This window comes from Palaemon carinicauda, chromosome 13, assembly GCF_036898095.1.
Source record: "Palaemon carinicauda isolate YSFRI2023 chromosome 13, ASM3689809v2, whole genome shotgun sequence".
Taxonomy (NCBI): domain Eukaryota; kingdom Metazoa; phylum Arthropoda; class Malacostraca; order Decapoda; family Palaemonidae; genus Palaemon; species Palaemon carinicauda.
This window is the reverse complement of record NC_090737.1, coordinates 139,684,590-139,712,089: the sequence shown is the minus strand read 5'-3', so window position 1 is coordinate 139,712,089 and position 27,500 is coordinate 139,684,590. Positions and strand designations below refer to the sequence as shown.

The 27,500-nt window shown below is 39.6% G+C and overlaps 1 protein-coding gene and 1 long non-coding RNA gene across 8 annotated transcripts in view; one reads left to right on the top strand and one right to left on the bottom strand.

The window, feature by feature from the left end:
• LOC137652538 (eukaryotic translation initiation factor 4E transporter-like) overlaps positions 1 to 27,500 on the bottom strand; it is a 161,543-nt gene that overhangs the window by 96,872 nt on the left and 37,171 nt on the right. The gene's annotated exons all lie outside the window — the stretch shown is intronic.
• The window catches only part of LOC137652541 (uncharacterized), a 282,636-nt gene extending 255,136 nt beyond the window's left edge, over positions 1 to 27,500 (top strand). The window contains exons 1-4 of one of the 2 annotated variants that reach the window (XR_011046358.1): positions 107 to 252; positions 4,609 to 4,723; positions 25,815 to 25,946; positions 27,384 to 27,500. This is a non-coding gene — a long non-coding RNA (uncharacterized lncRNA). Of the gene's footprint in view, positions 1 to 106; positions 253 to 4,608; positions 4,724 to 25,814; positions 25,947 to 27,383 lie in introns of those variants that run through there. The other variant, XR_011046359.1, reaches the window with a different exon arrangement.

The window sequence follows — 27,500 nt, the reverse complement described above, 5'->3', positions numbered from 1 at the left end:
CTCATATGAAGTATAGAGAGTCATTTCTATAACAATAAAGCCTATGGGATCGGAAGAAAATATATTTGTGGAAATTGGAGAGTTTTGCGCTAGTTTGGTTTTTGTTTTTTTCTGGGGGGGGAGGTCTTTAGACTAAGTCATCTGGCAACACTAACTCTCGAAGCCACGAGGTTCCAAGATGGCGGTTGTTTGTTTGTGTCCGGAACACCAGACTCCTTGTTCTCCCTGCTAACCTTCAAAGATCAATCAAATGTGAGTTATTTTCTCAATTTTTATTATATCATATACATAACCTGCCTTCTGCTAAATGCTTTTTCTTTATGCAGTGATTATTACAGAAACTGTGACCATGTCAAAACTTTTCTGAAACCACCGAAGTTTTATGTCTTCTGTAAAATTCGGTCTAAAATTCTTATATTTTACGGAAATTTATTTAGATTTTGTGCCAAGGTGAGGTATAGGTATTAAGAAAGTGCCACTCCGAAATCGACCTGTTCATTATCAATTTTGATACAATATAAGAGATTTGATTTCATTTGAGAACCCTCGGTATTAAAATATATATATTTTTATTAAAATTATATTTATAATTATTATAATTATTTGCTAAGCTCTAACCTCAGTGGGAAAAGCAGGATGTTATAAACCCAGGGGCTCCAACAGGGAAAAATACCCCAGTGAGGAAAGGAAATAAGGAAAAATAGAATATTTTAAGGTATTTATAAAGTATACTTCTGTTAGGGGTGTAGAAATCATTGGTACTGTAGTTGCAAAGAAAGTGTTGCCTGATTGCCGTTGTGCCAGAGTTGTACTAAGTCGAGAGAGGATTTCCTAACCTAAGGAACGCCCACCTAACTCTACATTGATTGCCAGGTCTTTTAGCTTAGTGGATATGTCCTAACCTATTGTAGGTTACTCCTTACCTAACCCTGCTTCATTTGCCGTGTGTCCTTTACCATAAGGGATCACTGAAAATGGTAAATATTAGAAATGATAAAGACATTAATTAGTAGTAAGGGTAGAATGTGAACTTGTTAATAGTTTATATATGACATGTCTGTTTTGACGTTGTTACTTATTTCAGAATGATTTATTATTTTGGTAAATGTCTAGGAGAAGGCCGCACCCGTTTTTCAAGTATTAACGACGAAAAACGGCAAAAAACAACCAGATTATTGTTGCACAGTGCATAGAAACATGAGGAAATGAATAAAAAAGACACTAAGAGTTAACTCTTACACACAAAATGTAAGCATAAACCTACTACTACAATTATGGGGGACCCCAGTGGGAAGCGGGGTTTTTGGGTGGGGGGAGGATGAGAAAAGTGATTTTTCGGGGCACTACCGAACCTAATACAACCAACTAACCTACCCTGGGGGCCTGTACCCCTACCTAGGCCTACCGGGGGGGGGCTTCGCCCCCCCTGCGACCCCCCCTTAAGGCCACAGTGATTTTCAGGGCACCACCGAACCTAATAAACCCACCTAACCTAGCCTAATAGCCCTGTACCCCTACCGGGGGGGGGCTTCGCCCCCCCTGCGACCCCCCCTTAAGGACACTACCTAACACATCCATCAAACCAAATCCAAAGTGATGGTACTGCTGTATACATCGTTATACTATCACCATTATAATATACAGTACTCCATAAATTAATGAAGCTTACCTTAACCTGTTGGTTGATAAAGATGTGCTGCTGCTTTGAGGAAAACGTGAAGCCGTTGCGAAGGTTCCCTGACGTGCAGGACAATTTTTATTTTGTAAAATTAAATTGTCTCTCTGGCACAAATGCACTAGTTTTTCAATATAACCCCGAATAAGTTAGAACAAATTAATTGTAACTTAGGAAACAGTCAGGACAAGAAGATGGAATTTCAACTTCTTGTGCAATATCAGATGACGGGCTTGCTACGGCCTCGATGTCTAAGAACAATCTAAAATGGCTGGGTAAGAAAATGTATTGTCGCACTGTGATGGGTAAGACAATGTATTGTCGCACTGTGATTGGCCAAACGTGAAGACGTCATTGGGAAAGAAAATGTATTGTCGCACTGTGATTGGCCAAACGTGAAGACGTCATAGTGGACTAGTTTGTCTGCGGATTATAGTGGTTACAGGGCTCATTTGAGCAAAAATAAGACACAGTCAACAATAACAACAGACTTAGAAAAATCTGGGAGGAAGACTAGAGTAGCGTGAGTTTGATCGTCGATATTTTGACTATTATTGGTTTTCACTAAATTATCTCACTGGTATACCATTATATACATACATTCCTACATATTCTAGTAAAAATAAATTGAATATCAGTGATATCTTCATGCGGCCCTCTCCTAGACATTAACCATTATTTTGTTCTCTTCATTTATTTATTTCCTTATTTCCTTTCCTCACTGGGCTATTTTTCCCTGTTGGAGCCCCTGGGCTTATAGCATCTTGCTTTTCCAATTAGGGTTGTAGCTTGGATAGTAATAATAATAATATGTGGGGGCAGAAACTGAAGACCTCTCTCATTTCATTCCTTACTGTCCAGACCTTAGCGACGAGAGAAGGAAAATAATAAAGAACTACAGGGTGGTTGTGGCCGGTGTGGTAACGTCCCTGACTGGTGAACTGGAAAGGCGAAATTGAACTGATACTTGAATTTCTAGCCAAATACATGAACAATATATTTTTCGTACTCTCGTGTGTTTAACGCATTTCTGACTTTGATTATTGGGGCAAACCACCCATTCATGAGTTTTTGGACCCCCCCCCCTTGTACAAAGACAATTACAGGGGACACCAGTCAGAAACCTGTTTTTTTGGGGGGGGGTGAGGAAAGGCCAAAAATGAGTGATTTGCAGCAATAATAAAGGTCGGAAATACAAAATAAACACAAGATAACCAGTTGGAATAATATAAGGTTCATGTAAGTGGATGAAAATTAAAAGTATCACAATTTTCTATGATTCTTTTACATCCTTCTAATGGGGGTTTGGTCGTCCGTGGCTCACTTTGCTTGCAAATAGGCGTAAGCTCACTGCTCCTATGTTCTGGCAAGCAGCACATGGATGTGCTGTGTACACCACCCCCGGCGGTCTCTCGGTGATTTTTTTTTTTTTACTTTAACTTGAGCAACAAAAGCTATACACTGAACGGAGAGCATTTTCATCCTTACCAATTGCTGATATAGATTAAATTACACTAATTTTCGAAATAGATTGTACTTTCCGTTTGGAGATGTTTTCATGATGGTAGTACAGTATAGTTGAAACTGAAAGTTAGGGTGGAAAAAATTGGTTGTTGTATAACAACATCCGGGAACTTGTGCATGAATATTTGGAATCTAGTAATTGGTTAAAAAAAAAAACCAGGTAATAATTACAGTATTGTAAATGCACAGAAAACTCCCCCAACTGCTTGGAACCAATGCATGCGCAGTAACTCGCCATCAGTCTTAAATGTGAACAATGGCCTTGGAATGAAAAATATACTTCACATTTTAATCGATCAATACGTAAGTTATCATGGCCCAGACCCCATTAAACATAGAGAAAAGGCCAAGCTAGCCAGTACTCGTCCATTTCTTACAGTGAATTTCAGTTTCTTTAGTAATTAAAGTATCATATATTAACTCTGAAAACAAGGAAAAGTGAATTTTTTGTTAGTGAAAGCATTAAAGAAGTCCTGTCTATGAACAGAGCACAACAGATTACCGACATTAAATGTAGATCCATATATTTACTTGTGCAACGTTCTTCATAATCACAGGGAGATAGGGTTGATAATTATATTTTAATTTTAGCTAAATACATGAACTGTAAATTTTTCAAAAATGTCCAACTCTCGTAATCAGCCATAAGTTTGGACATCGTTGTCACAGGTACTTCAAACTTGGTTCATACTTGAGTGTATGAAAATCCACGTCAATTGATACATGTTAAGGTCCAAGGTTAAGGTCGAGAGATAAGCTGCTGCGGCGGAGGTCTGCGCTCTATTGAGGGCCCCCTCTAGTTTTACCTCTTTGCATTCCTTTATCCATCAGAGTGTTGAATAAAAGGTTTTTACTGTAGGAACAGTCCTTTATAATTATGCCTGATTTTGCTCATCTCTGACATAGGCATTTACTCAATTTATGTAGAAAACAGCAACAATTATTTTCTACATTTTCTTAGGTTACAACTCGACTGCTATTTTACGACCACTGTTCTTTAGTCTTGGGTAATGCCATAGCCTCAGTACCATGGTCTTCCACTGTCTTGGGTTAAAGTTCTCTTGCTTGAGGGTACACTCGGGCACACTATTCTATCTTATTTCTCTTCCTCTTGTTTTAAGTTTTTATAGTTATATAGGAGATATTTATTTTAATGTTATTGTTCTTTAAATATTTTATTTTTCATTGCTTCCTTTCCTCACTGGGCTATTTTCCTTGTCAATACAGTAGTGACTAAATTTTATAGTACTAAATGTGTGCTCTTAATAAGTGAAAGATAGGTTTCAATATTAATGGAAGTGAACAGAGGATATATCCTGCTTTTTGTCACATTCAAAGTTTTAATGAATCTTATGTGAACCCGTTTTAAAATTTATGACAAATGTCTAATATCTTCAAATTGTTTTTAGGAATGGCAAGAGTAAGGACCCAGGAAACCACCTCCGACACCGTACTACCAGGGGCGGATCATTGCTTCAAGAAACTGGGCCGACCTGCCGACCTATTGGATCTTATCATAATGTGGTGAGTTTATTACCTTCAGGCAGTAGTGGTGGTCCCCCAGGAAGACACAAAAGGCTTTCAAATATAGATTAATCAATGTGTAATTCAAGCCAATTTCTGAGGCTGGTTTTTCCTTCAAGTATTTTGTGTCTCCTGGATGGTGACTTCTGCATGTGGAAACCTGGCGGTGGTACATATTAAAGGATTTCGCTTCCTTTAATGTAACTGTAGCATGTGGCACCAAGACTGATGAAGGTTTTACTTTTTTTTTAATACTTTTCATCACTTAAGTCCGTAGATATTTGATTAAGCACTGCTAGGTTGTTGAACTGTTCAATGCTTTGGTAAAGTGTAAGAGATTATGCAGTATAAGATGTTTCTAAAGTTTACTTCAGTGAGGAGGGAGTTAATTTCCATGACAATCTTAATATTAATTCCAGACAATCATAGGCTGTTTATTTCAGTGTATTAGGTGAGTATTGAAGTTAAATCATTTGAATCTTAGCCTTGTGTGGGTCCAGTATCATAGCACTGCATGTTACAAGGGTCCTTTTGGATTTTGGCTGCTCCATACTTCCTTTCACAATTTCGCTCCTCTATCAGATGTCTTTAAAACTTAATTGTATAACAGCGGAGATTTCCTCCCAAGTTGCGGTCTACTCTGAAGGATCTCCCCATTTAGAGCTCTGGGCCTTATAGCTCAAATTCTGTATCACAAATCACAGCTCCTAAGCTACAATGGAGATACCATTTCCCTTGCAGTTTACTATGAAATTGTCTTGACTACCACGTTGACACATTCCATCTGTGTGTTCCCTCTTAGGAAAGTAGTGCCATCAGTGCTTCTCCTCCGGTGCACTTTAGGCATTGCTCAAGTCTTTGCAGCATTCCATCGACGGCACCTATATATCGTTCTACTTTACCTCAATCCCGGCTTCCTTCCATCTTTGCTGTCCAATCTCTTACCTTTAACTATTTATCATAGCTGCTCAGTTTTTCTGTTGTGGAAATGGGTTCACAGACCCCAGTATTGTCTTATATAGCCCAGATTCATAAATCCTATCTGTCAGTATGATCGAAAGACTCATACCAGTCTTGATAATTTTGCATCTTATGTCTTTCCAAGTTGTGTCTTGATCAACGTGTGGGTTCACTTGGTTTCCTTTTGGTTGACTATTCAGTTGGTAATGTGAAATGTGTGGGGGGTTATATACCTGACAGTCTTTTGGGTGATAGCCCTCTACATGAAGATTTATCCAGTTTGTATTAAAGTCTCGTCGTTCGTTTTTTAAGGTGCCTGGTTTAAAATAGTTGGCAATAAGTTATTCACTTTTTTGCCTTTCAACTTTTAATCCATTCCATTTGATCCTCGTAACCAAGCAGTGCCACTGATATTTTGAATTTGATTGAAGTTTTTTTTTTCATTAAGCAGTACAGTATTTGGGTGTTAAATGTTTTTCTGTCAAATCTCAATTGAAGGTACCCTTGGGAGCCTCATTCCTTTTGTAAGTAGGCAATGTCCAGATACATCACCCTTATAATGAACCTTTTTCCCTGTGACCTCAAAGACTTCCATCTTCTCTTGTCATGCTGTATTGTTATATCCTAGCCAAAGCAACATTATTTTACTTCATTAATTTACATCCTTACAGTGTGGTGGTGGTCTATTTGTGACCAACTCTTTTAATATGTTATGGTGCAGTTTTCACACACAATAATCCTCTTTTGGTTAACGGTAAACAAGCTAAAAAAACGTTACTGCCATCTATTTTAACTTATTGGTTAGTCTGGAATTAATGTTCAATTTTCCTTCTATCAGATTCAGTTCTTATTCTTTTAAATCAAGTCCAACAGCATTTGTTCTTTCTCACTCTCTTATTTTAGTGACTAAAGTAAAGGTACCCTTTAACTTCACAGTATCTTGGTGCTATGTTCCAAGCATCCTCTATGATAGCTGAAGAGCTGTAAAGTAGATGATGATGTTTTTTTCCTCTATTAAAAATTTTCATATTTGTTTATTAGCCCTATAAATTTAAGCTTTTATAAACCCTACTTTTTCTGTTCTTATCATTATTGTTATTACTAGCTAAGCTACAACCCTAGTTGGGAAAGCAAGGTGCTGTACAACCGGCAGGCCAAATAGTCCCTTGTGAAAAGGAAATAATGAAACTTGAACTGTTTTTATGTTGAACAGGCTGACATAAGTCTCTTTATGGTTTGCTTATGAAAGATCTGTTTGTTCCGTAACTGGAATACAAACCACGCTACTTAGGTATTACTTTCGGCGTAGCTGAAATGACGAGCCATTAATTTTTAACAAGGTATTATTACCCACACTGCTAGTTAGCAGGGTTAGGGGAGGCCCCCCCCCCCCCCCCACACACTTGTGCTTGAGCTCACTTTGCTCTCGGCCCGGGTGGTAGCCTGACGTGTCCGCTTTCATCCTCGCCGTCATTTGGCAGCCATTTAATGCTTTTTTCTTTTTCTTTTTCTAGTTCTGTTTGTGAAGTTGGCCTCTGCGATTATGCGCATCTGGCCTGGGTTTCCCGACCGCCCCTGTGAAACATTCATGTCGGCGGTCGAGACCGGTCCTCACGCCCTTTGTCCTTCTTGTAGGGACCGACGGTGTGATAGCAATAACAGGTGTGGTGAGTGTAGGGAGTAGTCTACCTCCCAGTGGGAGAGGTTTTCGCGACGACGGAAGAAGGCCAAACGGGATATTTCTCCTAAGAAGGTTTCTTCGAAAGGAGAAAAACCCAAGGCCTCTTCTGTTGCCCAAACCTCCTCCGAAGCTCCCATTCGGTCGGTCTCTTTCGAGAGACCGTTGAGTGGTAGCGTCGACTGATATACTGTTTAACAAACTCGGGGCTCGAGAGATGTCATTGCTTCCCCTAGCGAAGCAGCTCCACCTCTCCCCCCGGGGGAGGATATGTCACTAACCCCCCTTTCTGGGTCGAACCTGTGGCGCCCGGTGAAAAGTCCTTCTTGTATATCTTTTCTGATAAAACCTTCCAATTATACCAGAGAAAGATAAAAGCATGGAATGCTGAGGTTACAACCCTCGCGCGAGCACCTTTTGGGTGTCGTGTATAAAGCAAAGGCGCGTGAAATCCACTATTCACAGGTTGTCTTCCATTTAGTTAATTCCTTCGTCAAAGGGATGGGCCGATACAGAGGCCCTAGACACACCCCCATCGCCGCACCACCCACGCCACGACGCGAGCGCCATCTGAACATCATCCTTCTTTTTGGAATACAAAGTGTTGAATTGTTTTGTTGTGCTCTCGGTCTTTTTTATCAATCGTGGATTTATTTTGTCATGTCCGAAGCTCCATCTTCACACATTCCAATGTTAAGTACCATAGTTTGTTTTGACAGTATTTTATTGTACCGGGCTTTTGTTTTATATCCAGTATAGTCTGTTTTATTATTCCCGTCTGGCCTTTCATGGCGGCCATTGTTTGTTCACTGTTTGGGAATTCATCTTTGTCTGCCCGTTTAGTACTCTGTCACTTAGGTTCTTGGTTAAGTCCCTGGCCTTATGCCTTTAGAACCGTTATTATTTTTATTTTTAATTTTGGTGTATTTATACTCATGGTACTTTTTGCTAGTAAGTCCAGCCTACGAACGAGATAGCGATTTAGCTTTGTATTTGTTTAGTGCCCGCCCCTCCGAGGCGTTCGTCACTCGACTGTGCTATTTATTTTAAGTTTTAGCAGTTGCTATTCTTCGATCGTAGTGTTTTATGGATGTACAGGATTATTTTATGTTTATAATAGTGTTGTGTGTTTTTTAGTCCTGTTTTTGTGTTTAAGAGAGCGAGAGCTTGGGGTCCCCGTTTTGTTAGCAGTCACGAGTTACCCCTTTCTCTCGTTTTCTTTCTTAGCTCGGGTGGGGAGCGGATTTCCTGTTTTCCGTTTTGTGTGTTCAGCGGGTTCTCCCTCCCTCACCTCTCCCCCTCTGGGTGGATGATAACTTACGAGTTATTTATTTTTCGTGACTTTTCAATTGTTAGCGTTATTTTGGTCCGTGTTTCGTCCTCTCCCCGTTACGGCTCGGGAGTAGTTATGAACGTTTTCCACTCCGCCTTGAGTTATACTCCGCCATGAGGGAATCTCAATAACTTTCGTTCTATTGTTATATTTATATTGTTTACTACATGGGACGGGCTTCATATTGTTTAGATACGACCCTCCGGTGGCCTTTACTTCGGTCTCAGGCCACGGCCATATCCACAATAGCCTTTGTTATTACAACTGTGTTTGTTATTCACAATAATTATTCAGGACCTTTCTTCTCCCTCCGGCCTCACCGGAGATCGTAAATACGCTTTACTATAATCTAAGCTTTAGTCTTTAGCTGCGGCTTAGCTTTTTATCTTTCACAATTGAATTATTAGCCACAATTGAATTATTCAGGGCATCTCATTATCCTCCGGCGTCACCGGAGGTCGCCCAAACACTTCACACTTAAAGTTGCCTTAGCTAATTAGCTAAGGCTCCTTTATTCAGGACATTTCATTACGCTCCGGCCTCACCGGAGCTCCGGCTTCACCGGAGGTCGCCCATACACTTCACACTTATGTTTGCCTTGCCTTTAGCTAAGGCTGGTGTTTAGATTTATTTTAAGGGCATGCCACTGCTTCCCCGACCCTTGGAGGTCGGCGGATTGCTTTAAGCTAATTATCCTTATGCCACCTCTCCCCCCGGGGGAGGATATGTCACTAACCCCCCTTTTTAAACATGAAACTTACCCGCTGGTCATATAAGAATGGCTAAAGTCCCTGGACGCCTGGCAGAAATTCAAAATATCGTGGCAATCGCAGATATGCCAGGTGTACATTAGCGCCCTCGCGGTAGACAGGCCGAACTATTCCAACCAATTCAGACCTTCTCTGCCGCCATTGCTGGCTGGAACGATTGGACTTCACTTGCAACTTACTTTGATTTGGACGGTTTACTTGGTGATGTACACTGTCTTTGGTTTTGGGGTTTCGCTTTATTGATTTCTTTCATATTATCTTGAAATCTTTATTGTTTTGGGTTTATTTATTTAGTGTTGTCCCTTGTTATTGTTTTGATCTCTCTCGTAACTTTTCAATATGGCCGACCCCTCCCCTGTATATAGGAAGTGTATTAAAGGATGTCCTACTCGTCTTCCTAAAGCTTCTGTTGATCCTCATACGATTTGTGTGAAATGTAGGGGTAAAACTTGTACTTTTGGAGATCGGTGCGAAGAATGCTTTTCTTTGACCGAAAGTGAGTGGCTAGCTTTGAGTGGCTAGCTTTTGAGCGCTATACTCGGAGACTAGAGAGAGAGACAGAATTAAAGCAGTTCTTTTCATTCTGTGGATTTACCTGTATCCAATGTCATTGATCCTAATCCTTCCCCCGTATTGATAGATCAAGAAACGAAGGAACGTACGATGAAGGATATGTTGTCCACGATTCAAGCTCTCAGCGTAATAGTTGAATCACTAGCGGCAGACGAGAACCAGATTATGTCCGAAATTAATTTGCTTAAAAGTTATCGCACAGGTGACCTATCAAGTGCGTAAAGTTCGGCTAATGTGTTCAGTGTTGTGGAGGGTGCATCTGCGCGATCCTGTCGTTCGCCTAGCCTTAGACGTCTTTCAAGCTCCCGAACCCATGGGAGAAGTAACGTCGAGAGGCGTCATCACTCGCGTAGACGTCCCTTCGAGCGTACCTGCTGTCGTATCACAGGTCGCTCATCCTCACCTTAGGAAAGGTGAGGTTAGTGCATTATCGCCATCTTCGGATGAAGTTACGCATGACGAGGTCTGGCGTCAAGCCTCTAGACCTCTTGAGAAAAGCAGACGCAGTGGTACAGCAACACGATTCTCCTCCGCAAGAGCCTAGCTGTAGCCATTGGGATTCACCTGAGCGTTTTCAGTCCCTTGGCGAGGGTTCGCCTGCGAAACGCTCTGACGGGAGTTCCGAAATAGATAAAGGTTTGATGCAGTCAGATTGGGAGCTGATCCCTGGTTCTGGTTTTACGGTTCATGCACCGCTGCTTCCATCAGACTGGTGTTCGTCTCCCGAAAGTGGGGAGAGATTTGGAAGCGATGGGGAAGGCAAATTTGCGTAGGAAGAGGCTGCACGCGTGTCGCCTAATGGTCTATGCTGTTGGGCATGAAGCAGCAACTCTCGTCGCTTATGCAATCTTATCGGCCCGCTGTTGGCAGTGCGGTTGGGCGTCAGTCTTCCAGTTTAGACGCGTTGTTGCACAGGCGGCCCGTTGATTCCGGTAATGACGCATTGTCGCACTGGCAATCTCCCACCCGCAGTGTTCGACAGGTTGAGGTGGATGCGTCTCATCAGGGACCTGCTTCTCAGCATCAATCGACCGCTCATAGCGCCGAACGTCGGTCTTCCAAACGCGACGACGTTCGCCAACGACGGAGCGGGCCTCTAAGCGGCAGGACAGAAGCGGACGCGATATGGAGCATCAGAGTCAGCGGCGGTCAACCCATGACACCGCACGTCAGTTTACTCATGACGGCACACGTCAGTCAACCCATGACACCGCACGTCAGTTTACTCATGACGGCACACGTCAGTCAACCCATGACGCCACGTATCAGCCAACCCATGGCGGCACGCGTCAGTCATCGACCCATGGCGGCACGCGTCGGTCGTCGACCCATGGCGGCACGCGTCAGTCGTCGACCCATGGCGGCACGCGTCAGTCGATCCATGTTGACACGCATCAGTCAACCTATGACGCCACGCGTCAGCCAACCCATGACGCCACGCGTCAGCCAACCCATGACGCCACACGTCAGTTGGATACTATTCCACAAACCGAATGTGACAACAAGCTAGTGATCGTCATGCAGATGGGAATATTGAATAGCGCAAACGCGCGCACTTCAGCGCTGATGCGTTTACACAGGAACGGTGCCTTTCTGAACAAGGCACTGCTGCGGCGGCTGATTTTCTTTCGGAGGAGGAGCTGGATGAGGTTTTCTTCCCGGATGAACCGTTGGACGATATCTCGGAGGGAGAAGAGGATAAACCACCTCAACATACGGTGGACCTCAAGAAGTTAATGCTGGTCTTTACGTAGTTATTCCCAGACCATTTTACTCCTGTAGCCCCGCATTCTCCGCCTTCAGAATTTACCCTTGGTAAAGCAGCAAGAGCGTCTATGTTCATGAAGATGGTACTCTCTCGCTCTTCTAAGAGGGCTTTAAGTTAATGGGAGTGTGGATGGATTCGAAGAAAGTCCTTGGCAAGACGTGTTTCGCTTTTCCCCCTGCCAGACTAGCCTCCAAGTCTAGTGTTTGGTATGAGACAGGAGAAGTCTTAGGCTTGGGAGTTCATGTCTCTGCCCTGGGAAATTTCTCGAGCCTAGTAGACTCTTCACGTCGACTAGCTATGAGGAAGACTAGGGTGGTCTATGTCTGAGTTTGACCATCACTTGAAAGGCATGTTCAGAGCTTTCCAAGTGTTTAACTTTCTGGACTGGTCTCTAGGAGTCTTACCTTATTGCCTTATTTTTTGTTTGGGTTCTCCCAGGTCCCTCAGTGTGAGGCACCTCGTATATCCACCAGAGAGTTACTAATGCATCTTCTGGTGTATTTTGCATCTTCCAGTCTTGGATGGTCTGGGATGCATCTTAGGTATTTATCGAGCTTATTCTTAAACACATCTACCCTCACTCCTGATATGTTTCTTAGAATAGCTGTCAGCACATTAAATAGTCGCTGCATTATCGATGCTGGTGCGTAGTGGATTAATGTCCTGTGCGCCTTTCTAAGTTTACCTGGAATATTTTTTGGTACTATTAATCTACCTCGGCTTGCTCTTTCTGATATTTTAAGCTCCATGATGGTTTCAGTAATTCCTTCTATTTGCTTCCATGCTTGTATTATCATGTAGCGTTCTCTTCTCCTTTCTAGACTGTTTAGTTTTAAAAATTGCAGTCTTTCCCAGTAGTCCAGGTCCTTAACTTCTATTCTAGCAGTATAAGACCTTTGTACACTCTCTATTTCTGCAATATCCTTTTGGTAGTGTGGGTACCATATCACATTGCAGTACTCGAGTGTACTACTTACATAAGTTTTGTAAAGCATAATCATGTGTTCAGCTTTTCTTGTTTTAAAGTGTCTGAATAACATTCCCATTTTTGCTTTACATTCAGCCAACAGTGTTGCTATTTGGTCGTTGTATAACATATTCCTATTTAACATTACACCAAGGTCTTTAATTGCTTCCTTGTTTGTGATTGTCTCATTATTAGGTCCCTTGTATGCATACACCATTCCTTCTCTGTTTCCATAATTTATTGATTCGAATTTATCGGAGTTAAATACCATCCTATTTATCTCCGCCCATTCATATATTTTGTTTAGATCTCTTTGTAGTGAGTTCCTATCTTCATCACAAGTAATTTCTCTACTTATTCTTGTGTCATCGGCGAAACTTCTCACTACGGAGTTTTCAACATCACAGTCTATGTCTGAGATCATAATAACAAACAGCAGTGCAGCTAATACCGTACCTTGTGGCACACCTAATATTACCTGGGCTTCATGTGATTTCTCGTCATTTGCAACCACTATCTGTTTTCTGTTTTGCAGGAATTCTTTTACCCATTTTCCTATCTTTCCCACAATATTATGCTTTCTCATTTTTTTCTCCAATATGTTATGGTCTACCTTGTCAAATGCTTTTGCAAAATCTAGATAGATCACAACTGTCTCTTTTTCATTTATCATATTTTTGTATATGTTTTCATAGTGTGCTATCAGTTGGGTCTGTGTACTTTTTCCAGGCACGAAACTGTGTTGACCCATATTAAACATTTAACCAAATGGTTCATTATTTTCTTTTTTATTACCCTCTCATACACTTTCATAATTTGTGATGTTAGACTAACAGGTCTATAATTGCTTGCTTCTAGTCTTGATCCACTTTTGAAGATAGGGGTTATATAAGCTAATTTATGTTTAACATATATCTCGCTCATATCTACACTTTGTCTTAGCAGTATTGCAAGCGGCTTCCCGATAGTGTTTGCAGTTTTTTTTAACAAAATCGCTGGAACTCCATCTGGTCCGGCTGCCGATCCATTTTTAATTTCGTTTATAGCCTTGACAATATCTGCTTCATTAATATCTATATCTGTTAGATATTCAACATTTTCTTCTCTCATTTCTGTTTCATTATTCTCATTTGCAATTCTTGGCGTGAACTCACTCTTATATTTTTCTGCTAATATGTTGCATATATCCTTTTTTTTCATTAGTTAGCCGTCCTTCAATTCTTAAGAGGGCCTATTTCTACTCTCCCTTTATTCATCTTTTTTTGCATAGGAGTAAAGTACTTTGGGGTTTCTTTTTATATTTAAAAGTGTCCTTTCTTCTAAGTCCCTTTTTTCATTTTCTTTCGACTGTATAATCTTTTGTTCTGCATTTTCTATCTTACATTTTATTTCCCTCATTTTCCACACATTTTTTTTTCTTTTACAAGATTTTTCTTCCACTTTCTAATTTTCTGAAATAAGATCCTTCTGTCTCTTGGTATGCACGTCTTTTGTTTATTGTTTTTTTTTCGGTTCATATTTTTCAACAATTTTCTCCAGTATTTTGTACAGTACTGTATTACTTTATGCCCTAGTTTTTTACGCTGGTGGTGTTTGACTTGCTTTGCTGTGCTAATTTCACGCTATGATCTTCCTCTGTGCAACCAAAATGTATATCTGCCTTCATTCATGTTTTGACCCATTCTATTACACCAAAAACCCCTTTAAGTTTGACTTTTATACATTCCTGTATCCTTTTCATGACTTGCTGTCTTGAGTGTCTTCAGTCTTCTATTCCTCGTTCAGTATATAATCTTCTACAGTCTTGTTCTCACACATTCATTCCCTTAGTATTTATCCAGAAACTTGGCCATAACATTCACTGAGTTACACATTAATGAATTTTTATACAGTACTGTAAGTTATTTACTCTGGGATACTATTCACTGCTTTCTCTCCCACATACACACGACATTATAATTCATGATCTTCCATTAGTTCCTATACTTCATCCTACTGTATTTCCATATTCCATTTACTCATCTTAATTCTCCTTCATTTTCAAATGGGTAAACTCTCACACGGTATGAAATATTTAAATCCTCGTCCCTTACCTCCTCGTTCCCTGTCTCCAGTCTATGCCATATACATCTCCAATCATTTTCCCCATTCCTTTTTCAAACTCTTCCTTCTATCTTATTCTCGTATCTTTTTATTCTTCTCGCCTGGTTACTCAATCTTTCTCACTCACTCTCGTAAGTCTTGTAAAAATCGGCGTATTACCCATACAAAAGAAACTGCATAGTTCTTGTACCCATAATCTCTGCCTATTGCATCTCCACATATCTCACTCCTTTCAGACAATACTTTAGTATTATTATAGAGGCACTGAAGTTTGTTGACATAATCTCAGTAACAAGAGATGTAAAGTAGAGAAAGCCATAACCCTTTTACCCCCAAAGGACGTACTGGTACGTTTCACAAAACTCATCCCTTTACCCCCATGGACGTACCGCTACGTCCTTGCAAAAAAATGCTATAAAAAATTTTTTTTCATATTTTTGAAAATTTTTTGAGATAATTCAGACATTTTCCAAGAGAATGAGACCAACCTGACCTCTCTATGACAAAAATTAAGGCTGTTAGAGCAATTAAAAAAAAAAAAACTGCAAAATGTGCTGGGGAAAAAATAACCCCTTGGGGGTTAAGGGTTGGAAATTTCCAAAGAGCCTGGGGGTAAAAGGGCATAAGCTATTGCTTCTGTTAACATTTTTGTACATATACTCTTGACTCTCCAATTCTGTCTGCTTTCTTATCTTTACTCATATCCATTGATGAGTACAGTCTCACATTTGCTTTTATATTGTACTTTTCTCACAGCCTTGCACTTTGACACAATTTTTCTTGTACTCATATTCACATTCCAGGACGCTATTGCAAGAGTGAACGTTTTTCTCTTTTCTCTCCACCTTCAATTCTTCACTTTTTTTTAATGTTGGCTGCTATTCTTTCTTTCATTATTTCTGTCTTCTTTTTGTGCTCCTTCAATTCAAAACATTCTCTTAATAAGGTCTGCTATCCTTTCTTTCATTATTTCTGTTCTTTTTCCGCAGCCTCAATTCTAAACATTTTTTAATGTATGCAATCCTTTCTTTCATTATTTCCGTCTTTTTATGCACCTTGGATTCTAAACATTTTCTTATTGTGTGCAATCCTTTCTTTCATTATTTTTGTCTTCTTTTTCTGAACCTTTAATGCTAAACATTTTTTTAATGTGTGCAATCCTTTCTTTCATTATTTCTGTCTTTTTCTGCACCTTTAATTCTAAACATTTTCTTAGTAATGTATGCTCTCCTTTCTTTCATTATTTCCATCTTTTTCTGCACCTTCAATTCTTCCCATTTTCTGTGTATGCAATCCTTTCTTTCATTATTTCCTTTGAGGTTTTCAGGGAACCACCTCTGTTTTTTATCCCTTTCATTAACCTCCTCGGTGCTTGTTTTCCTTCCTAAATATTTCATCCTTATTTTCTCCTCCTTAGTTAATTTCTCAAAGCCTTCAATTCATCTTCCGTGCCACACTTCTAAACTGTAAAGTCTAAGCTCACTCACATTTCTTTCTGGATTCAGTTGAGTTGGAGCACAATGAATAGTCTCCTTGGATAGGGCTGATATATTATTGTTTTTATTATTATTATTTTCTAAGCTACAACCCTAGTTGGAAAAGCAAGATGCTATAAGCTCAGGGGCTCCAATGGGGAAAATAGCATGATTGGAATTTATAGGAATCAGAAGTAATCGTACATTTACTTTTTTTTTATTTATTTACCTGGTTACCCACTTACATAGTCACTTTCACACTATCATCAATAATAGTTTTGAAATTGACTCGTGCAGTACTATTTTCTTAAAACATATTAACCTTCACTTTCTTCACTTTTCATAGTAAAAGTACTGTCTTGCTAAAAAAACTTTGCTACATTTTTAACTTGATCAATGAATCAACTTAATGTATAAAATATTTAATCTAATGAACTTGTAATAAATTCTTTATTCCTCAACTCTTAAATAAATTTGACATGATTTTCTCTTTTAGATTTAGCTATACAGTACTGTACATTTGTCCACTCTCTTGAGTAAAAGTCTAAACGCATTGGTAAATCTCTTACGGTAATATAGAATTTGAAACCTTCAAAATATGGATTGTACTTATCACATGTCAACATGAAGACATATTTGTTACGGAAGCCACTTGACTCGAGACCGCATCGTCCTTTTCAACCGTCACTCCTATAGATATTATCAGTCATTCTAACCTTTTCAAAACCATGCAACAACAGCTTCTATTCTCCACTCCTCATTCAACTAATAGAATACTTATCTGTATTGACCAAGAATAGTTTATGAAACAGCATAGATACAGGACGTAATCTCCCTTATTTATCGTTCCATTTGTTCGTAAATCTTCATACTAAGCTGCATTCCTCTGCAATTTATAAAGCTTTTTTTAGTTTCTTAAATATTTTTTAAACAGTTTCCTGTTTTGTAATAGCCACTTGTTTCTTCTCTTTATTCTTGATTGCCTTACTCGTCTATCTTGCCTACAGCTTGTCTTCTCGTCTGGTTAGCAAATGCGTTTTTTTTTATTCGTTGTAGCTTTTATATTTTGTAGTTTTCATGTCCATCCCACTTCATATTTTTCAAATCTCTTCTTACCCTCATATACCAACAAACAGTTCCTACTGTGGCCAGAAATTCATGGTGAAGTTAGACAAAATACCCATTTATTTCACCATATTTCTTGAACTCTAAAACTACAATTATCCATTTTCACCTTTATTTAACACAAATACCCATACACACACCGGCATTTTCGTACTCTTAGTTGTACCTTAAATAATGATCTTGTAACTTGTCTTCATAAAATTTTTTTAAATATTACCCCTGTTTTGCAGATGTTAATAGTATTGTTTTAAAAAACTGCTTGTTACCTACCTGTCGTGAGGCCATCAATTGAAGCTGCGTTTCAACTTATACTACAGTATTATCTTTCATTTGTCATCTCACATCACGACGTTACATGTGAAACCTTTTTTCGTCTTTTGAATACAGTATGCATTCTTTTCAAGTATAGGACTCATCTCTTGAAACCCATTTTTATAGCCAGGTCTACCAATTCTTATTTTTAATCAGTTCCTGTCATTCCCTTTTTCACATTTTAACTATTTGCACACGTTTTCCGCATGGCGTTCCATTCCACAACCTGTACGTTGGGTTCTTAGAGCCTAACATATTTTTAGAAAATTACCCTGCTGGCCCTAATTATGGCACTCGCATACCTGCTATGTGATCTAATCCAGTACTCGTGAAACATATACCGTAATCTGACTTCTGTAACAATCTTTCACACACTGATCTATTTTGCCGGAGCAAAACGGATACCCATTGACCACCTACTCATTCTTCTGACCCATTCCACTGTACCTGAAATACCCTTCAATCTGCCTTTTCTTCTTTTATCCCTCTTAGACTTGCAGTCGTCTCTCTTTACTCTTGTGTTGTCAGCATTACACTTCTGTACTTTCATTCCCACGATGCCCTTTCTCTCCGCAACCAAAGCATGTGCCGAGTGACCAACTTCATTAAACCCAATTTATCACATCTGAAACCCCTTCCAGTTTGAGACTTTCATTCTTTCTTGTATCTCTTATGATATACTTATTTCAGCATTCTAGAATTCTGGGTATACAGTATAGTTTACTTTTCTTCTAGAATTCTGGGTATACAGTATAGTTTACTTTTCTTCTAGAATTCTGGGTATACAGTATAGTTTACTTTTCTTCTAGAATTCTGGGTATACAGTATAGTTTACTTTTCTTCAAGAATTCTGGGTATACAGTATAGTTTACTTTTCTTCTAGAATTCTGGGTATACAGTATAGTTTACTTTTCTTCTAGAATTCTGGGTATACAGTATAGTTTACTTTTCTTCTAGAATTCTGGGTATACAGTATAGTTTACTTTTCTGATCTGTGACACTTACAATTCCCCAGTATTCATCCTGAAATTTTGCCACAACTTTCACGGGGTTGCTTGTCAGGAGCAAGTCTATATGCCTTCTATTGTGAAACACAATTTTCTCCTATCTCATGTATACACTAAATCCATTTCTTACTTTCATATCAATTTTAATCTCAATTTTTCAGCGTTTCCTGCACACCATCTCATTTAGATTATTCATTTACCCATCTCATTTTATCCTTTTCTAAATGGTAAACACAAACATTGCTCACTAGAGTAGCCAACCCTCTTAACGAGAGAATGCCTTGATGAAGTCGTCGGGCTTCAGCACGGCATATCATTCCCGTGCTGAAGGCTTGTGACGGGCAAGAGGGCTCTCGAACTGGGGAATTTCTTTTCCTCAGTTTGACTCTGAATTTCTCTCATGCTTTTTCTATTACTACTTATTGCTTATTCCTCCTTCACAATTATCAGCTGTCTCCAAACTTGCTGTCAAAACTCTCTTACCCATTTCCCTCTCCAGGTTTTTTAGAGGGGACATTGTATCCATGATCGGTTTTTATTTCAAAATCAATTGTGGGAGCTGTGGTGGTCTTGCCAACTGCCCGAAAATGTTTGGACACCTAGGAGTGTCAGTATTCCCATACTGGCACAAGTAACTCTCTCGTAGCAAAATTTGGCCTTCGGATTCCAGGGATTGGCGGTTTCATAGAGATAGGACTCTCAGCATTCTGTCCGGTTTGCCTGCCACTATGGTTAGAGTGGGGATGATTGTATTCTTGAAATGCTCTCAGTCCTATCAAGCGGGTTTGGCATACACTTGAGCCAGTTTAATCATAGTGGTACCATCCCTTTGTGGTAGGGTAGGGAGTGGACATTTGGTAAGCAGCTTTCGCAGGTGTCATTGGTGGGAAATCTAACGGTGTCTTCTTTGGAATTTCAGACAGTCTTAATATTTTCTCTCCCTTAAACTTTATTTTTTTTTCCATTGTTTTCTTTTTTCATTGTTATTATGACCCCTTCCCTCCCCCCCAAAAAATAATTAATGAGTAAACTTAATATTCCCCGTACCCCTGGATCAAATGGCGAACCCCAGACACCGTTGACGACTTCTGCTTGTAAGTAAGGAAAGTTCTGTCGACAACTTCGGCAATAAAAAGGATTCCTCCAACAATACTTCTCTGACCAGTATTGTTAAAGACAATTTATCGGCACTGGTGGAAAATGATTCTTGTAATAACAGTAATACTTTACTCTCTGGTTCTGGCTCATTACCAGATCCAACAAAAAATCTGAAAATTCTCCACTTAAAAAACATACCAATTGGTTGTAGCTATGACATAATTCATGAAGCCTTCTGTAGATTTGGGGCAATCAAAGAAATTTTAATGGAGCTTAATGGTAGTAAAGGCTTTTGGGAAGCTTGGGTATCATTTTAATGTTTTGAGATTGCTTTAGAAACAAATAAAAATTTAGAGAGCACCAAGACACCTAGAGGTATATAAACCAGAAGAATGGATGGAAAAAGAAATAGAGCATAGACTTCCAGAAGTAAGAAACCCCAAGCCCCCAACATGGATAATTGCATCTGGGAAGATAGATAATTATAACTATTATAAGATTAGTAAATTTATACAAAAAAAGTTGGTTTAATTAAAAGTAAGGATATTAGTAGATACGGTAAGCAATCTGTTTTGATTAATGCAAAATCAGATACTCAAGCTCACATGCTTTGTGGCATGAAGATTGCAGAAATTGATCCTATTAAGGATATTAAACCATATATGAGCTTCAGCTATGGTAAAGGAGTAGTTTTTGATAAAGATCTATATGAATTTTCAGAACCAGATATTCTGGACATGTGCCCTGCTAATGTTTGGAAAGTAAGTAAGATCCCTCAAACAAGCATGGTAGTTTTAACATTTGAAACCCCTGTTATACCAGATCATATAATTATTGAGAATGAAAGAGTACGTGTTCGAGAATATAAACCTAGGCCTTTACAATGCTTTAATTGTTTCAAGTACGGTCACCCTTCCCAGTACTGCAATAATACGAAGATCTGTATTAACTGTTCTTTGTTAGAACATGGCCAATGCAACAGAGATACAACCTGTGCAAACTGTAAAGATCATCATAAATCAAATGATAAAAGATGTAGAGAATACAAGAAAGAAGCTGCAATCTTGAAATCAAATGCTGAACATATAAGTGTAGGTTATGCAAAGCATTTACTCAATCGGCAACTTAATTTTGCTTGCGCTGTTAAGATGCCACCAAAAGATTATAATTCACTACCCCTTACTACCACAGGGGGACCAGTGGCAGCACCTGGCCTGTCAGGTGCATCTCCCTTAGTGGTAGTAGCCCAGCCATCTGGGTCAAGTGCTCAGCCTATAAAAGCCAGAGCACAAACCTCCAAAGAGGTCAATATGGTTTCCAACACACCAAAAGTATTGTCACCGATAGGAGCATCTCCCCTAGAGGTAGTAGCCCAGCCTTCTGGGTTAAGTGCTCGAACTGTTGAAGTTCTAGCACAATCCTCCAAGGAAGCCAATGTGGCTTCCACCCCATTAAATTGTATTGTATCAGGCAGAATCTCTACCTGATTTGATGGAGATTAGAAAACAAGATCTTCCAAAGAGGAAAAGGTCCCCATCATCCTCACCTTCATCTAAGTCAGGTAAGTGTCCTACTGCTCATGATCCTAAGGTTGACTTGTATAAAGATCCTAGAAAGAAAGAAAAGAAGAGTGGTGGCCTAGTAAAGCCTTCCATCTCCAGGCCTTACATGGCTTCATCTGAAAAGTCCCAAAAGACAAATGAGACAAAGAAAAATAATAAAAGATAATGTCTATCATCCAGTGGAATTGCAGAGGTCTAAGTACTAGCATTGAGCAAATAAAAACTTTAACCAGGGACTCAGACACGAAGGTAATTTGTCTACAGGAAACCAAGATCAGTGACAAACCATTTAATCCTGGACTCAATTATCATTTTTGTAGATCCCCTCCTTTGCAAGCTGCAAGAGCTCAAGGTGGTACAGGTTTTATTATTCACAAATCTGCTAAATTTGAAACTATCCTACTCAATACACCACTACAGCCATGTGCAGTTAGAACTCATATCAGGAAAAAAATTACTTTATGCTCGCTATATATTGAACCATCCTTAGAACTTTTCCTCTTAGATCATGCTGGTAATCCAAGAAGGCTTAGACTTTCTGACCTCCAAGACCTGGTCAATCAGCTTCCTGCCCCTTTTATTTTAATGGGTGATTTTAATGCAAAGCATACTTTATGGGGTGGAAATGTGTGCGATAGATGGGGTAATCTTGTTGAAGAATTAATTGACAACAATGATGTAATGCTAATGAATGATGGTTCTCTAACTAGGTATGATGTATTCCACAACTCTACATCAGCCATTGATTTGTCAATCTGTTCCTCATCCATTCGATTGGACTACCTTTGGTCAGTAAATGAACACCTACATGGCAGTGGCCATTGGCCAATAATGTTAAATTGTCCATAATCTTCCTTCTCAGTGTCCACCAAAATGGAAGGTAGACGAGGCAGACAGGGCATTTTATGAAAACTGTTCACACACCGATAAAGAGTATGATGAATTTACATCTCCAGTGCATGCCTATCAACATCTTGAAAATATTATTGATGATAATGCTAGCAAGTTTATACCTAAAACATGCGGTTTACCTCATCGCTCTGTAGTTCCTTGGTGGAGTAAGAATGTGCCAACGCAAGAAAAGGTACCCGAACTTGCTTCAAAAGATACTTGAGAACAAACTATGTAGCAGATAGAATAGCGTACCTCAGAGCCTGTGCCAAACAAAAAAGAACTTTTAAAAAAGCAAAGAGAGCATCTTGGAATAAATATATATATCAAATATTAATACCAAAACTCCTTCAAAGGAAATATGGGACAAGATTAGAAAACTTCAAGGTAAATTCGTCCCTAAGCCTCTACCAATATTAAGGGAAAATAATAGATATATATCTAACCCCAAAGATGTAGCAGAGGTTCTTGCTAAGCACTTTGCCCATCTATCAAGTGCTGACAACTATTCCCCAGCATTTCAACAAATTAGAGCATCTACGTCTGTTGTTCCTCCTGCTTCTTCAAGTACTGAAGCTTTTAACCTGCCTTTTAGTATGGAGGAGATGCAAAATGCTATCTCTAGCTCTTCTTTAACTGCCCCAGGTGAGGATGGCATCCGGTATGAAATGATATCACATCTTCCAGTGGATACCAAGGAATTTTTATTAGAAACCTTTAATGGTCTATGGGCTTCCCATACATCTCCTGATTCCTGGCATACTTCAATTGTAATGCCAGGCCACAAGCCTGGTAAAGACCCAGAACTGCCATCTAGTTATAGGCCCATATCCTTGACCAGTTGCATATGCAAACTATTTGAGAGAATGATCAACAACAGACTTGTGTGGTATCTAGAATAAAAAAATCTTTTATCTAACCGACAGTTTGGTTTTAGGAAGAACCAAAGTACTCTAGACCCTTTGCTGATGTTATCAAGGGAAATTTCAAATGTTTTTTCAAACCAAAACCAGGTGGTGGGTGTCTTATTTTACCTCGAAAAGGCATATGACACCACCTGGAGGGGTGGTATTTTAAAGCAATTGGCCTCGTGGGGTATAAAAGGACATATGTTCTCTTTTATTGAAGAATTTTTATCAAACCGCTCAATTAAAGTGAGAGTAGGGTCAGAACTATCTTCATCCTACATGCAAGAAGATGGTGTCCCCCAAGGCAGCGTATTGAGTGTGACCTTGTTTGCTGTTGCTATTAATAGTCTCATGAGTCACATACCTCCTGACATACAAGGATCACTATTTGTCGATGACTTTGCAATTTATTGTAGTGGATCATCTGCACTACAAGCATGCCAAAATCTTCAAATTGCAATAAATGCTGCTTCTGCATGGGCAAATTCTCGTGGATTCATGTTTTCTCCTCAGAAGACCAAAGCCATTCGCTTTACTCGTACTCGTAAAAGGGAAGAGATCCCCATATGAGGGTAATGTCAAGTTTCTTGGAGTCATTTTCGACAAGAAAATGACATTTGGTCCCCATATAAATGACCTATCTATCAGGGTTAAGAAGTCACTGAACATTCTGAAGGTATCGCATTTTGATTGGGGTGCTGATAGAACAACTTTGCTTAGAATTTATACATCTTTGTGTCTGAGCAAGTTAGACTATGCATGCCAAATATATGGGTCAGCTACAAAGACACTACTTGGAAAACTTGATATAGTTCACAATGCTGGGTTTCGCATCTGCACAGGTGCTTACAGAACATCTCCCATTGACAGTCTCTATGTTGATTCTGGCATACCTCCCCTTTCCATTCACAGAGAGGAGTTGAGTTTGAGGTTTTTAGCTAGGTTCCTTGCTGTGAGAAACAATCCTAACTGTAAATATGTTAGGGCGCCTTTAGATCGGGCTCTTAACAGATCTAGAGTGCCGAAGCCTTTGGAAGGACAGCTGGAAAATGATGCTAGAGAAGTAGGCTTGTAAACAGCACAGATAGCAGAGGTAGGATATCCCAAGTCTCCTCCTTGGTGTAATCCACCTGTTAAAGTATGTTTTACGGCAGGAGGGAAAAATACCTTACCTAGTAGGGTAATGAAAAGTGAATTTTTAAATCATGCTGCTCAACATCATGGGAAACATTTTTTTACAGATGGCTCCAAATTGGCTGCAGGAGTTGAAAGTGCAGCTGTGGTGGGGGATATTGTTATTAGAAGGAAACTCCCATCCTCTTGTTCAATATTTACTGCTGAGCTGTACGCAATAATTCTCGCAGTCCAACATATTTTTAAAAATGGCAACCAAAATAGTTTTTATACAATTTTTACGGATTCCAATAGTGTTTTACTCATTAAAACGAATTATGCCAGGCCATCATCTAGTACAAGAGGTGCAGGACTGGTTAGTACTTCTGCAGTCTAGGAAGAGTATCAGTGTTCACTTCTGTTGGGTCCCTGCCCATGTTGGGGTGGATGGAAATGAACAAGTAGATAAGGCAGCAAAGGAAGCTTCAGGGCTAAGTAATCCATCCCCCTTGTGTATTTCTTACAAAGATCTTAAAAGTGAGATTCATCTTTACTGTAAAAATAAGTGGCAAGCTCGATGGTCTGGACTGACCACCAATACAAAATTGAAACAAATCCACCCATTGGTGGATAAATGGTCATCTTGTAATTCTACAAGTAGGAGGGATACCATTATTTTAACTAGGCTGCGTATTGGCCATACACATGCAACGCACAATTATTTAATGAAGAGTGGGGAAGGGAGACAGGTCCCTCTTTGTAGTACCTTTCAAGTGACAATGGATGTTAAACATGTTTTAGTCGATTGTCCTGTTTTTAATCTTCAGAGGAGGACACATTTACTCCAGGACAAACCTTTAAAAGATATACTGGGGGAAAACTGTAATACCCTGAACTTGAGAAAATTTATACAAAGTATTGGGTTATATTACGAGCTATAATTGATTTTGTTAATTTATTTATTTATTTTACCCTTTTAATCCCTATTTATTTCACATCTAGATTTGTATTAAAGGTTAAAATGATACTAAATGGTGTGAGTGTACAGATATGATTGAATGATTTTCGTTATATAGCGCTGAATGGCCTTTGATGCCCCAGTGCTTGGCTTAATGCCTAAATCCTATATTCAATTCAATTCAACCCACCGCTAACTAGCGAGTTAGCGGTGGGTAGTTACACCCTGACAAAAAATTTATCTGCTGATTTCAGCTTCGCCGAAATAATACTCCTCAGTAAAGAGCTCCAGGTTTTTATTGCTAGAAAAATACAAATTACTTGCAAATTTGTCATATTTCATAAGTTGGAATCTTATTGAAACCCCTTTGGCTTGCCTTTTCTCCTTGGCTAACTTCATGTAATTTAACACGGGCAAACCTTTCCTCACATTCAAACACATCAATGAGATTCCAAATAATGGTGTGACTAACGTTAACTTTGTGTTTCAGGGTGCAGTGCTGCTGAAGGCTATTAAAGTGTAGTATAAACAAGTGTCCCTCGTCTGTACATTGATGCCGAACATTCTATCTACATAGGAGTTTGACTGCCTGTATCCACCGACATCATCAACTGGCAGGAAGGTAACGGCAAGAAATCAAGACATTTAAACAATCAAAGAAAGGAAGGCTTAGTTTAATCCATTCTTTTTCAGAACTTTTTCAGGATGGCCCAGGTAGAAGCCTTCTTTTAAGCCATGATGTTGACGTGGGGGGTGCTTACCCTGTAAGGGTCCTTACCGTCTGAACGCTGTAAAATTGAATTAGGTCAGTAAGGAGATCAACTGCATGTTGAAGCATGACCTTATTCAGCCATCAGTGAATCCCCGGAGCTCTCCCATAGTACTGATGTGGAAGGCGGATGGCAAGTTCCGCATGTGTGTGGATTATCGAAAGGTTAATACCCACACCAAAGGTTATTCTTTTCCATTACCTCGTATTGATGACTGTCTGGATCGTATCGGATCTGCCAAGTTTATTACTAAATTGGATCTGTTGAAAGGGTACTGGCAGGTTCCATTGTCCGATCGTGCTCGTGAGATATCTGCACTTGTTACTCCTTTCGGACTTTACGAATGTAAGGTTATGCCCTTTGGCATGAAGAATGGTGCATGCACTTTTCAGAGATTAATAATGAATAGGGTCATTTGCAGTCTGGAAGGAACAGATATTTATATTGGTGATTTCCCTACTTGGATGCTATTTACTACCATGAGATCATGCTCTTCTATTGGTCGGCATCTACTGTACTGTATCCCATCGTGCATCTACGTATGGGCGTTCCTATGTCTTCACGTTTCGGCAACGGTATTGTACGCAATAACTTGGTGTTTGTGATTTCGCTTGCGTAACCATTTTACTGTAGTACCTACTGCTATCGTGTGTGATCCTACGATACATCATTAGCCATAGGTCCTAAGAAAGTTGCTGATGTTTAGGGAAAGAAGAGTATGATGCTTTGCATGGAGATGAAGATGGAAATAATAAAGAAATACGAGGCTGGCATGCGGTTAAGTGTGCTCGCGAAAGAATATGACTGAAATCCATCTAGGATGGGAACGATCCTTAAGCAGAAGGAAGCTATCAAAGCAGCAACACTTTCTAAGGGCGTAACTGTTTTCTCCAGCAAGTGGAGCCACCTCCATGACGAGATAAAAGAGACTGCTGTTTGTCTGGATAAAGGACAAAGAAATGGCTGGAGACACTATCACTGAAGCGATAATCTGCCAGAAAGCCAGCGGTGGGTAGTTACACCCTGACAAAAAATTTATCGGCTGGTTTCAGCTTCGCCGAAATAATACTCCTCAGTAAAGAGCTCCAGGTTTTTATTGCTAGAAAAATACAAATTACCTCCAAATTTGTCATATTTCATAAGTTGAAATCTTATTGAAACCCCTTTTGGCTTGCCTTTTCTCCTTGGCTAACTTCATGTAATTTAACACGGGCAAACCTTTCCTCACATTCAAACACATCAATAAGCTTCCAAATAATGGTGTGACTAACGTTAACTTTGTGTTTCAGGGTGCAGTGCTGCTGAAGGCTATTAAACTGTAGTATAAACAAGTGTCCCTCGTCTGTACGTTGATGCCGAACATTCTATCTACATAGGATTTTGACTGCCTGTATCCACCGACATCA